This window comes from Podarcis filfolensis, assembly GCF_964270895.1.
Source record: "Podarcis filfolensis genome assembly, chromosome: 14".
Lineage (NCBI taxonomy): Eukaryota > Metazoa > Chordata > Lepidosauria > Squamata > Lacertidae > Podarcis > Podarcis filfolensis.
In genome coordinates, this window is record NC_139616.1 from 7359739 (window position 1) to 7374589 (window position 14851).

The following is a 14851-nucleotide window of genomic DNA, read 5'->3' on the forward strand; positions in this document are numbered from 1 at the left end:
AACATGAGGACTAGCTACTTTGGTTTTATTAGGGGGGAGTGGGAAATCTGTTTTTCCTCTCAGAATCTCATACCAGAAGCAAAATTCTGCCATTACATTGTGAGCTCGCAGACATGCAAGATGTACACTACCCAAAGTGCCTTCGAAAGGGAGCATCCTCAGCTGATCTTAGAAACCACAGTCCAATGAAAGGCCAGGAGGTGCCCGAGTGCATATGCAAGAGCTTTGTAGACTGAAAGCAGCCAATGAAGACCTTGGAATACCAGCAAAATATGCAGTCCATGACCCATCCGTAGAAGGAGAGTGACTGCTGTTCCAGACTACTGTATATTAATTATTATTGGCAACAGGAGGATCAACTGACACTCCCCAGAAGATTCATAGCATATAAAGAGCAAAAGAAATGTTTCCAGAAAGAAAGAAAGAAAGAAAGAAAGAAAGAAAGAAAGAAAGAAAGAGGAAGGAATTGAATTAGCATCCCTCATGTGAATCTCATTACTTCTCAGTTTCAACTTTGACCTTTGATGGAAGTTCCTGCTCATGGTCTGAATTTGTCCTCCCCACCCCCTTTAAAAAAAACCTTAATGTACTGACAATGCTCTACTTAGCTTGTCCAATTTTGAGCCAGGGTTCCCTATAACTCAGCTTGGGGAGGTGTGTTCAGTGCCCATAAGTGGAAATAAAAAAGGCCACAGAGCATGTGGAGAGTTAATTCCTTCTCATCGCTAACTCACACTTCTGGGATATGGAAGACAGGCTTCATGGTAAAAACTGGGTTTGACAAACCCACACCAGATTAGTTATTGGTAGCTAATATCCATGACAGCTAAACAGCCTCCATGTTCAGAGGCAGTGAACCCTTAAATATGAAATTGCAAGGGATAGTTTCTACTTACATGGCCTCTTTGTAGACTTTCAAGAGGCATCTGACCACTGTGGGAAATGAGATACTGGCCTAAATCAGCATTTAGTCTGATCCAACAGGACTCTTCTAATCCCACTTCCACTTAATTTATAGGATGGTGACACTATGGTCCTCCAGATGTTGAACTCACCCCTGTCAGCATGACCAAAAACTGAGAAATTTTGGTTCAGCCCTACTGCGGAGTAAGCACAACAGAACACAAGGCAAATATGTATAGGCTTTCACTGCATATACAGACTTTAGCTGAGACTCTGGGTTGGTTCATGCAAAATGACAAATCATTATTTGCTATTACATGAGCAATGCATGGAATCACTTTCTTGCTCCTTTCGTCCCTTGCACAAAGTAATTAACTTCATTTCTGCCTAGATTAGAGTAAATCATAGCTTATCATTATGTCAAGACGGACAAACCATGGTGTATGCTTGCTCTCTGTGCCAGAGATGGAAACTGTGGTTTGACATGCAGACTGAGTTTCTGTGGCACATTCCTCTCTTTTCTATACCTGTAATAGCCATACATTTTCTTGCCTCTAGAGGCCACTTCTCCCACAGGAAATAAAAGCCTGTATGTGGCTTGATTTAAATATAAACAAGATTTTTAATAGTTCTTCTCTATGAGCTGGCAGAGAGTCCAGCCACGTCTGTCTCTGGCAGAAATTCTCCACCCCTCTTGAGTTCCTCATGCACTTCTATATATTTTGACTATTATTGGCATTGCAGGTGCCAACATCTGGATCTCATTGGTGCTTGGATGGAAGGTGACCTGAGAACTCATAAGCACACAACATGATGGAAGAAAACTGTGGGGTAAACAGAATGCCAGCTTTTAAATGGGTATTTTTGTACTGCTCACAACAGTTCCCTAGATTTCCAAAGTTTGAGGAACCCTGGTACAATACATACTTGTTTTCTAAAGCTTTTGAAAGAATGTAAGGTGTTACTCTAGTTTTAATTGATGTTTGGTCTTAGATTGCTTGATTGGGTGCTGTTTGATCCATAATGCTTTTTTTTAGGGTTGATCTTTTTATTTGTGTATTTTTTCTCATCTTACTTTGGCAGCTTTCAGCCTGTGAAGTAATAATAATTAATCAAAGTAATAATAATGAATTTATTCCTACGCTGTTCCCTGGCTCTCTTACCTTTGCAGCTAAATTCTTGCCTATTGAAGTAGTCAATAGCCTGGAGAATCTTTAACTTGAAAGAACTTCAAATACTTATATACTACTTCTTATTAAAATAATGTCAAGGCAGTATATTATTTAACTAGACTCAGCCAGCCAGAGTTGCTTGCAGTGCTGCTGAGAATGTTGTCACCTGCTGTGCCCCAAAGTGACCACTGAGAGAGGACTGGAGCCTATCTGAGATAACTTTGACCAGTTCTCTAATATGGAGCTGTCTCTAATGCGTTGGGGGGTGGCGGCGAACCTCATGTGACCTTTAAGGACCAAATGTGTCAGGATGCTGTCAGCTGCTCCTGGCTGTTGCCCAGGAAATTATAAAGACAAGGGAAGGTTTCTAACCATCCTTTTTTATTTAGTATTTACAGAGAGAGGCTATAGAACCCAGCCTCTTGGATAATGGCATTGTCCCAAGTGAATCTCCCCCTCCCCCTGTCTCTCCCACTTCATTTGTCATTCTCATCGTCTCTTCTGCTGGTGCTGCTACATGCCCTCTGTCTTTGAGCTCTTTGCTCTCCTACTTTCAAGGCTCGCTGGGTTCTGGAAGATGGAGGATCTGGAATGCTTTCTAAAGACACCGTGTCCGTCAGCTGCCACCCCTCTGCTGCTTCCTCCTCCTCCTCTCCCATGATTTTCCAACTTTTCTCCTCATCTGCCTCTGAGCTGTGACCTCCCTCAACCCCCTGTTGTAAATCTAAACTGTCTTCCTTTTCCTCCTCCCTGGAAGGGTCAAGCTGGGAAGGCGGTCTCCACCATTCCTCCTCTGCCCAGTCCCTGACACTATCTGAGATCACTTTGGCCAGTTCTCCCCCACCCAATGTGGTGCTGTCCCTAATGCACGGGGGCCAAACTTCATGTGGCCCCTAAGGACCAAATGTGGCCCTTAAGGACTCTCCAGCTCTTGGGACTCTCTCTAGCCACCCTACTTCCCCCTCAGCCACTTGGATCGGTGAGGCCATAGCTTCCCTCCATAGCTTTGCCCCCTGTCGGCTGGAATGTTTCCTTAAACTCCTATCAGACTTGCCATGGGGTGCCCAGGTCAAATGTGCAATGTCCCCCCCCCAATCGCCCTCACAAGCTGGCGCCTCTGCCTGGGTGAGGGATAGAAAGCAGTGTGTGAGTGTGCTTAGAGAGAAACTAGCCTGCTGTGCAAAGGTAAGGTTGACTATCATTGCCTCACCCACATTTTCCTCTGGACCCACCCACCACTCGCATATGGTCCCCAGGCAGCTGCCCAGAAAAGGATGGAGCCTTGGACTGAACAATTTTTCCACCCCTCCCCTACTGGGTGATGCAGAAGCAGGAGATCCTGTTCCTTTCTAACTTCCCTCCTCCACAGCCAAAAATCCTTTGGCTCTGTGCTTCCTCTCAGTGATGGTTTTATGTATAAGCTAAACAAGTTATAGCATAGGGCCCCACTCTCTTGGGGGCCCCAAAAAAAATTAAAGGAAAAAAACACCTGGATGTACATTTCCAAAATATAAGATAAAAAAGAAATAAAATAAAACGTACATACAGCAACAGTGTTTTGTGTTGTGTAGGCTCCTATGATGTAAGTAATGGACCCCGCCTGCTAACCTGCTCCCTAAAATATCACTGGTTTGCTCATTTCTATATCAATTACTTTGATAAAACACATATTTCGTTATGTGCAAATGGCTTTAGATGCCTATTAGGTCCATAAATTACCATATAGCAGCCTTTCTCAACCTGTGGGTCCCCAGATGTTGTTGAACTACAACTCCCATCACCCCTAGCTAGCAAGGCCAGAGCTCAGGAATGATGGGAGTTGCAGTCCAACAACAGCTGGGGACCCACAGGTTGAGAACTGCTGCCATATAGCATATATTCAATACAAGAAACAGTGACAATTTGTTGTTGACAAAGGACAGCTGGACATATAAAGAGCCATGTTACCTTCAGGAGCTTAGGGCTTCATCAAACCTAAATCCAGCCCTGCTTCCTCTCCACCACCATGTGAACTCCATGTCAACTTTTGGGCTGTGCCTCCTATTTTTAGCCTCCATTACTTTAAAAATGAATAAACAAACAGATGCCAAGTTATACAATTTAACACACTTAACGTGCCATATATGCCCCCCTCTCCAATGACTTTAATGGTTTTGGTTGATCAAGCTGCCTGAAGATAACTCTGGTTCCTATTCATAGAAATCTCTGGGAAAGGTGTCCAGATTTAATTTCTGCCAAAGCTCTCTGCCTTTATGACATCGATGTAAAGGCAGCACCATCCATTCATTGAAATCCATGCTCCATACAGCCATTGCCAACAGGCACTGATGTATCATAGTGCAGAACGTTGTAAAGGTTTGGTGTGGAGTCAGCAGCACAGTTTCCGAGCAATAACTCCCTCCACCAATCTTCACATGAAATTTATGGCTATCAAGGATATAACTCTTGCCTGTGCATGCAGGCAGATTCTGAGTCTGAATACAATGGTGTCAGCAAGGTATTTGCTTTGCAACGTGGTGGCTAGTGGAGGTCGATCAAATTCAAACACGGATGTGCAGATCTGCCACGGGGAGCAAGGGCTCTGCTCTTTGGGAAGAATACAAGTGTTGGGTCTGGGCTGTAAAGAAGCAGCCTCGGGAGAGTCAAAAGCTGATGGCTAGGATCTGTGGAGCCAGCTAGTAGTGAGGACCAAGAAGTAAGTAAGAAGCACAAGGAAACCAGGTCAAGAAGCAATGGTCAAAGACTTAAGGGCAGTGAAATGAAGGGTTAAGGGCAAATCAAGGAGCAAACCAGGCATCTGTACCAAAGACCAAGGACACATCAGAGCTCAAGAAGACCTCATTGCTCAAGGAAGGCTCAAATTGAATGGGAAGACCTTTTATATTTCTTCCTATCCAGGAGGATGCAATGGCTTCAGTCCAGGGACTGAGGGTACTAAACTGTGAAGTTGTCACCGGCAGTTCAGTGCTTCACCAGATGGGGAAGTTGCAAATAGATCCAGCTGTTCCTGACACAGCAAGGGGTGGGTTCGATGCAATGAAGGCATCTTATCCATCATGGCTTTTAAACAAGTAGATCCATAAATAAAAGCTTCATCACAGTTTTTTTGGGTTATGATTGCTAAATGGGATCTTTAAGTCCAAGAGCAATACACTTCTGGATTTAGATGCTGGCCACATTCATCGCCTAAAAAGAAGACACTGATCTGTGATAATGATGAAAACAATGACACAATAAAATGGCTATATACTGATTTATATGCATAGATGCAATGTTTGAAATAATCGCTGTAATTTAAATGGAAATACGATACATCTCACCATAGCAGTGAAGACTCATCAGGCGACCTGCCTGCTGTCCAACTGCTGACTGTTGACTATCCTGCTTTTTCTTCTTATGGTTCTTGAACCAGGCAGCCTTTCCGATGGAAACAACTGGTGTCCTCCAGACATTCTTGGACTTCACCTCGCATCAGTCCCAGCCAGCCAATGATCAGGGAGGATGGGCATTGTAGTCCAACATCACCTGGAGAGCACCATCTTGGATGCCTCTAAAATAAGAGGATGCCTTCCAATAGAGGACTGTCCTCTGTCAAGTAACACACATGCCCAATCTAGCCCTGGGGAGGCTTTCCAGAGGCACTTGCCATGAACAAAACAAACAAAACAAATCAGCTGTTTGCTCCCATGGGGCTCTTAGGCACTTCCCTTGCTGTTGACTCTGGAACTGTGAGACAGACATGGCTTGGTTACTCAGTGGGTGCATTCAGACATGAGGATTATTGCATTTATTTTCCTGGTCATAATACTAGTGCTTCTCTCCCAGTTTCTCACATTCCTCTTACACTACATTACCCAGAATTCCCTAGGAAGAGGAATCAATTGTCCATCTCTTCTGGGAACTGTAGTCGTAGGAGAAGAACAGGGAGTCTCCTAGCAACTCTCAGCACCCTTAAGGAACTACAGCCCTCAGATTCTTTCTTTTTGGGAGGGGGGAAAGCTATGACTGCTTAAAATAGTATTGTAGCACTTTAAATGTTTCGTGTAAATCTGATTCAGTGTGAGGCAGTTTCCCATGTTCCTATTTACTTCAAGAATGTACTATCTTGCCTTTCAGCTCCACAACTCCCAGGGTAACTGGCAGTGGAGAACTGGGCAAAACCCCCACAATCACTCCAAAAGAACAATATAAATTTGATGTAAATGGCAGACCAGAAAAGCAAATCTGATAGATGGGTAGATAGATAGATGATTGAGAGAGAGAGAGAGAGAGAGGGAGGGAGATAAAACCAGACATTAAAAACAGTAACAATTATTATCATTCAGCCAGGCTTTTAAATAATTTTCAAAGCCTGGCTAAATGATAATAATGTTTACTGTTATTAATATTAGGCAGCCAGACCTTTGTTGTACTGTTGTCGCCACCTGCAAAAAATGTATTTCATTCAGGCAAGGCTACCCAGATATATAATTTGACTCTGCATATTTGTTTTTAAAATGGTTGGTTTTATCTGTATTTTGATAATTATATTTTGTTGACTTGCTTTTAAAGTCTGTTGCTTTTATTTTTGTTTTTCTTAGGAATATTTTATGTAAATTTCTTAAAGGTTCCCCCCCCCTTCAATTAAGTGGTGCAAGCTATTGAAAATGAGGGCAGATCCTAGCTCAGTGGTAGAACATTCCATGATCTTAACTATGTGCTGTGTGAATCAGTACTTTCTTTTCTCTAACCTGAATCTTCAGCTTCCTTGAAAGAGTTAGAGTGTGATGAGAGAGAGAGAGAGTCATGTCAGCAAGGAGGTCACTGAAGACCAATGTTCCAAAACAGCCTTCTCCAAGTTGGTGCCCTCCAGATGTTTTGCACTCTAACTACCATCAATCAGCCCCAACCACCATGGGCAATGATCAGAGGTCAGAGCAAAACTTGTGGCAGGCACAACTGTAGGGGAAGCCTTCTCTAAAACATTATTTTCTGTGTGAGACCCTCTTCCACCCAACTTCATAGCCCATGCTTTTTATTTACATATTTAAATATAAATATATGTGCATGATTTAAAACATCAATAAATACCGACTGGTTCAAAAAGAAAATTCATGTTAAAAGGAACTGTCTAAACAGTGTGGTTTTCAAAAGATGTCTGAAGGAATGGAGGGTTGGTTCCTGAAAAACCTCAACCTGCAGGGAGTTCCACAGGATACACTAAAAACTTGGTCCCTAGTGAAGCTCAAATGAACCTCAAGGGCATGAGGAACAACTGAAATCAGCCTCAGCCAAACAACTGCAGCTATTCTCCTCATCATGGTGGTAAGATATTTTAAACTCCCATTCAGATGGCTTAAAGACACGCTAATGAATGCCGTCTCTGTCTTCTTGTAAAGGAACAATTTGCACTTGGGGACCTTTGGAGGATATAAAGAAACAGGGGGAAGCAGGCCACTCCATAGCCAAGATCCTTACTTAGCTGCTGCCTGACGCCAAAGCATACTTAACATAATGATTAATCTGGCTCGGATGATGGCGATGATTATGCATGCTCTCAGTTTCCAAGGATACTAGTGGGGAATTTCATCCGAATCTTTATTTTAGAAACTGCCTGGGTGGGTTAAAGCTGTCTGCGCTGCTCTGGACATGTGCAGCAGTGATTCTGGCTTCTCTGAGGGTGCTTCTGTGTGGGGTGCTCTCTCTGGGGGCGTATGCCCAGTGTGCCTGATCCCCTCAAACTGACATGGCAGGCATGGGGTGTCATGGGCAGAGCAGGCAGGATCCGTGCTAGGAAGGAGCCATGCATGGGCTTGAAACCCAACATCACCTTTGTCTGGAGTGCAGCTCTTTATAATTTTGGCTTTGCTCCAGAGCATAGAGCCCAACGAGTTGGATGCTCTGCTGCAGACACACCTTAAGAAAGCGCCTGCAGAGGGATGGGGGAGAGGTTTATTTTGGTTAGGGTTTTCATGAGAACTTACCTATCTTGCAGTTTCCAAAGCAATACACAAACTGAAATGCAGCTATGCTTTCAAATTTTCACTCCTCCAAATTTTGCGGGGCAGTTCCCCAACCAAGAGAAAGTGCATATTAGTGGGGAAAGTACACACTAAAATGCATACAGGAGTTAAAATAATGTATCAAAATGCATTCTATTAGGGGAAATTGCTTTGCAAAAATGTGTGTTTCCACTAAAACGCTGACAATTTCTCCAGCCGCAAACTGATGCAGGAATGTGGAGAACTGAACTTAAATACTAGAAAAATGAGAGACTGAGAGAAACCAAAGCTGACAGATTCATCTATCCCTAGCCTGTTAACAGATCTGTGAATGTACAATATATGATTGATTGATATCCCTAGCTTGCATCCATGTCAATGCTGCCTAAAGATGGAATGAAATGCTTCAAAAATCCATATCGGGGCCAGATAAAGCTCAGACGTTCTTCTGAGACCAGCAGGTGCTATAGTGCTTTTGAATGTAGGCATGATCCTGCTCAGCAATCTGCATCTAAAAACTAAAAAAAGTCTGATTTTGCTAAATGCAATAACCTGGTAATTCCAATACTTTGCACTCCATTTCCCAAAAAACCTTCAATGCTGCAGCATCCATAACTCAAAACCTTGCTTCACAAGATTCATATTTTGGGGTGTATGTGGCACAGTTAGTGACTGTGCCATGTGCCAGCTCCGCACTCCAACCTGGGGGATTGTGGTTGTCCTATCGGCCAGCCCTTGGGTCTGCGACTGCTGCTATTGAATGCCAGGTCAGCTCTGAATAAGATTTCCCTCATCCATGCTCTGATTGTGGATGAGGAGGAGGATCTGGTTTGCATCACTGAGACCTCGGTGGGTGAGCAGAATGGACTTGGTCACACCCAGCTGTGCCCACCTAGGCATTCGGTGTAGCATCAGGGCAGACTTAAGGGTTGGTGGGGAGGAGTTGCTATGGTCTATAGAAATCCCATCTCTCTCTCTCTCCTGACTCTCTTTCCAACTGAGTGGGGATCTAAAGTGTTTGTTCCTGGCGATGGGTAATGGGGACAGATTAGAGATTCTGCTGGTTTATCACCCACCTCGCTGCCAAGCAGTCTCCTCACATGAATTGAGAGCTCTGGTCTTGGAGGCGGTATTGAGGACTATCAGACCGCTGGCTTGGGGAGACTTCAACATCCAGGCCAAGGAGTCTGGCTCTAGAGTGGCTCAGAACTTCATGACTACTACGACAACTATGAGGCTGTCCAAACATGTCATTGGCACTGACTATCAATTAGTTCCCAGGCCCAATTCAAAGTGCTAACTTTGACCTAAGAAGGTAAAAGTTAAGGACCCCTGACAGTTAAGTCCAGTCACGAATGACTCTGGGGTTGTGGCACCCATCTTGCTTTACTAGCTGAGGGAGCTGACGTTTGTCCACAGACAGTTTTTCTGGGTCATGTGGCCAGCATGACTAAGCTGCTTCTGGCGAAACCAGAGCAGCGCACGGAAACACCGTTTACTTTCCCGCCGGAGCGGTACCTATTTATCTACTTGCACTTTGACATGCTTTTGAACTGCTATGTTGGCAGGAGCAGGGACCGAGCAACAGGAGCTCACCCCGTCGCGGGGATTCGAACCGCCAACCTTCTGATCGGCAAGCGCTAGGCACTATGGTTTAGACCACAGCGCCACCCTTAATGGCTTAAATGGCTCAGGACCACAATAACTCAAGGGTCACCTCTCCCCATATAAACCAACCTGGAGCCTGTGATCATCATCTGAAGCCCTTCTTTGTGTGCCACCTCCGGAGCACTTGCTGATCCAACCTGTCCCAACTCATGACACCAGGCCAACCTTAGCAACCTTTGATGTTAATCCTGCATGTGCGTACCAGGGCTCATGGTGCTTAAATCAGAGGTGGGGAACCTGCATATCTGCCCTGCTGTTGGACTACAAATGCATCCTTGACCATGGACCAAGCTGGCTGGGGCTTATGTGAGTCCAACGTCAGCTGGAGGGCCACAGGCTCCTAAACCCTGGCTTCAATGGAACATTCACCTAGAAGCCCCCATTTCAGTAAATCCTCACCTCTTTGATGAATTCTAGAAAACCATTTCATGGTTTTAATTCCATACAGTGAGTAGAAAGTGGGGGAAAGACAGCTTAAGAGCCACTTACATCTGCAACTGATTTTAATTTGTCACCAGAGTCCTCCTGCCTTGTATCCTATTAACACTTCAGTCATATGAGTGCAGAGCTAACATGGCAATGAGCAGGAAAGTGCAATGCTATTCTGTGACCCTGAAATGAGATGGATGTCCGGGCTGGGGTCAGCGGAGAGAGAAACAGAGACTGATAGAGCAACCAATAGACAGGAGATCTACATTGGTTTTAATATAACCCAGCAGTGAATGTGTTCAGCAACAGAGCATAGGGAGGGCCACCTCTATGCTAGAGGCAAATGTCCACCAAATGTGCATTTGTGTACAGATAATCTGTTGGGACAGCCTTGCTTGCTGTTATGTAACCTCTCTGCATTGATCTTCAGGGGTTTAAAGCTCTTGCTGTAACCATGAGCAGCAGTAGTAATAGTAATTTTTTATCAGTGGTGAAAATACTGCCAGTTCCACACTTCTAAGTACACCTACACAGACACTTAGAGTAGGGAGGGATGGGATTGTGCAATGGTACCACATGCCTCCTTCAATGCTGCATGAAGGACAGCCAAAGAGGTGAACCAGAAGCCATGGGACAAACATTAAGGCGCAAGCTATAATTCCAGACCAAAGCACAGCAAGGATTCAGGAACCCACCAGAGCTCAGGAATACCCTGTTGCTCAAGCTAGGCTCAGCTGTGACAGGCTGCCTCTCGCACTCCTTCCTGTCCAGAAATATCCAGTGTTTGGGCTGTCTGGCTGCTGGTCAGTCCAGGGCTTGAAGGTACTTCACTAAGAAGCTGCCACCTTAAGTTCAGAAGTTGACATGTAGGATCTGCACACAGATCCAGCAACATCTGACAGCTTTGATCAGAAGCAATACCAAACTATGGTTCAGTGTCCCGTGAACAAGCACTGGAACTGTGCACTCCCCTTAGGCTTTTTGACACAGCTACAAGGAGGAGACAGGGTGCTTTCATTTCCATCTTTAATTAACTACTGTCTGAATCCAAACTAGTTGGTCTAAACTATAGTTTTGGGACTTCAAACTACAATTTATAAAGTTGACTTGTTTCCCTAAACTGTAATTAAGAGTAACCATCATTTAGGGTGGCATTTCAGAGAGAAATGAAGAGAAGAGGTACTGTAAGGATGCTGTCAGCAGCTCCTGGCTGGTTGCCCAGGAAATTACAAAGACAAGGGGAAGTTTCTTACCGTCCTTTTTTATTTTAATCTTTACAGAGAGAGGCTTTAGAACCCAGCCTCTTGGATAATGGCATTCTCCCGAGTGAATCTCCACCCCTGTCTCTCCCACTTCCTCATTTGTCATTCTCATCATCTCCTCTATAGGTGCTGCTACGTGCCCTGTCTTTGAGCAATTTGCTCTCCTACTTTTAAGGCTTGCCAGGTTCTGAGAAATGGGTCTGGAATGCTTTCTAATGACGTGTCAGCCGGGTGTTGCTCTGGCTCTCCCATGATTCCCCAACTTTTCCCCTCATCGGCCTCTGAACTGCTACCTCCCTTAAACCCCTGTTGTCAATCTATATTGTCTTTCTCTTTCTCCTCCCTGGAAGGGTCAGGATGGGGAGGTAGTCTCCACCATTCCTCCTCTGCCCAGTCCATGGCAGGTACAGTGCTAACTGATTTGCACTGTTTCATCAGAAGGGGGATTCTTGTGGTAGTGGCAAGCTAAGAAGCCTCTCCTCACAACTGCTCTCATCTTGAACTCATTTCAGGGATCTCTACCTGGTTTGTTTTGTGGGGGCAGGTTTGACCCTCCCCTCCTTTCAGTCCTGAACTTGGACTAACTTGTCAGGCTTAATGAATGAAAAAGTCAATGACTAGAGAATCAGAGTTAGTCTAGGGAGATCAAGGTTCAAATCTCCACCAGTAACAAAGCTTGCTGAGTGACCATGGGCCAGCCACTCTAACCTACTTCACAGGGTTGTTGTGAGAACACAAAGGGTGGGAACTAAGTACACCACTCTGTGCAACCTGTAAGATGGGTAGGATACAATAAAAGGAATAGCATCTATGCAGGCAATATCAAAGTAGTATGGCTGATGTAGGACTCAAGTAAATGTATTTTCCCAGTAGTGATGTATGGAAGTGAGAGCTGGACCATAAAGAAGGCTGGCTGCCAAAGAATGGATGCTTTTGAATTATGGTGCTGGAGGAGACTCTTGAGAGTCCCATGGACTGCAAGAAGATCAAACCTATCCATTCTGAAGAAAATCAGCCCTGAGTGCTCACTGGAAGGACAGATCCTGAAGGTGAGGCTCCAATACTCTGGCCACCTCATGAGAAGATAAGACTCCCTGGAAAAGACCTTGATGCTGGGAAAAGTTGAGGGCACAAGGAGAAGGGGAGGACAGAGGATGAGATGGCTGGATAGTGTTCTCAAAGCTACCAGCATGAGTTTGACCAAACTGCGGGAGGCAGTGGAAGACAGGAGTGCCTGGCGTGCTCTGGTCCATGGGGTCACAAAGAGTCGGACACGACTAAACAACTAAATAACAACAAAAATGTATGAATAGGGAGGTAGCAAAAAAAAGCATGCACTCTGAAAGTTTAAATCAGGGATAGGGAGCTTTTTTCAATCTGAGGGCTGAATTCTCTTCTGGGCAACCTTCCAGGGGCCACATGCAAGTGGTGAGTGGGGCCAGAGCAGAAGTGGGCAGAGTATAGGATGTAAATATTGCCTTTGTACAGTAAGCTGCTTTCTACATACAGTGCATTCACAGACACCCCGTCTTTCTTCTAATTATTATTATTTGTTGCGTTTATATCTCACTTTTTCTCCATGGAGCTCCAGGTGGCTTACATGGCTCAATTTCCCCCTCATTTAATCCCCACAACAACTCTGTGAGGTAGATTAGCCTGAGAGGCAGTGGCCGGCCCAAAGTCACCCCGGTGAGCTTCATTGCTGAGTGGGGATTTGAACCTGGGTTTCCCAGGTCCTAGTTCAACACTCTAACCCCAATATTGTCAGAGTTCAAGGATGCATTCTGTCCAGGCAAAGAGAGCCAAGGACAGCACAAAACAGGGCTTGTGAGGGGACTGGTCTGAGAAGAGTCGCAAGGGTTTGAGGTTCTCCACTTCTGGTAGTAATCAGAACGGCCCAAGTCCCGAGGAAGCAAAATAAATTTAAAAAAGCAAAAACACTGTCTAGTAATGTCTTGGAATGACAGAAAGACAGACAGACAGATGATGGATAGGCAGACAGAATTTCACTGTCCAAAGAGTGAGAAAATATGTGCAATAGAACTAACCATGAAACTCACTCCAGGTGCCCTTTAAATCCTATTAAATAGTTTGCATTTATAATCAGCAAACAATTGCTAGAGAGGCAAATGTGCCCTCTGCTCTAATTGTCTGTTTGTTCTTACAAGCCAGTGAAAAGCTTCAACTTCCCTACAGGAAGAGTGAGAAACTGTGGCTTGCTTAAGATGGGTTTCGATCCACGTCAAGTGGTTTTTGAACTCATAGGGATTTGGCTGGCAAAAAAGCAGGGCAAACCAACATATCCTTAAAACTCGAGTGAGTGAGACCTGACGTCCCATTGCCTTTTTGTGCCGATCCATGAAAATACTGCAATGCTCGACTGCAAGGCAGAGCAGAGACTTCTGGGAACTGTGAAGATGCCCATGGGCTTGTCGCTGCATGAACTTACTTCAAACAGTGGATCTCCACGTGTTTGTTTTAAGCCATTTTTAATATGGTATTACTACAATGCTGTAACCTTCCCTGAGACCTTTCGGTGAAGGGTGGGTAAGAAACCAAAATAATACAGACACTAATATTGTTGAAATACAGCTCCCATATTCTCTGACCAGCTGGTTGTGTGGGCAGGGGCTGATGGGAGTTGGAGTCCAGCAACATCAGGACCAAAGATTCCACATTCCTGACTAGGGCTGGGGGAGAAATCCAGCGCAATTCTCATTTAAAGGCAAGCTTTCCAAATTCACATTCTCTGAAGTAATATATGGACCAAAACACAGCCTTTGAAATTTGCATTTACTCGAATTTTGCTACGTAGCTTTCCAGCCAAGTAATGTGCACCAAAAAGCACATATTTGGACAAAATGGGCATACAAATACATATATCTATGAAAATAGCATGCAAAAATGCATTATATTAGGAGAACTGCTTGCAAAAAATGTGTATATTGGGTATTTTATTGCCTAGTAGGAGAAATTCACACTGTTAAAAAATGAGAACTTTTTTTAAAAGAAGGATTTGCTAACTGATACAGAAATGTGAAGAATTGAACTTAAAATTGGAAAAATGAGAAACGGTCAGAAACCAAAACTGACATATTCCATACCCTCCAACATTTCTCCAGTGAAAATAGGGAACGTCCCATTCCATAATGATAATTTTACTATTTATACCCCACACTTCTTACTGGGCTGCCCCAGCCACTCTGGACAACTTCCAACATATATAGAAACATAATAAAACATTAAACATTTTTTAAAAAAATCTTCCCTATACAAGATTGCCTTCAGACAGCTCAAGGGTCAGACAACTCCATACCATCCAACATTTCTCCAGTGAAAATAGGGACAACCTAAGGAATAGTGGAACATTCCACAATCAAATCAGAAACTGGGACGGCTTCTCTAAATCAGGGACATCCCTGGAAGAAAGGGAAAC

At 44.3% G+C, this 14851-nt stretch overlaps 1 protein-coding gene across 9 annotated transcripts in view; it reads right to left on the bottom strand.

Annotated features, from left to right (window-relative positions):
- Positions 1-14851, bottom strand: part of CELF6 (CUGBP Elav-like family member 6) — a 181214-nt gene that overhangs the window by 101295 nt on the left and 65068 nt on the right. The gene's annotated exons all lie outside the window — the stretch shown is intronic.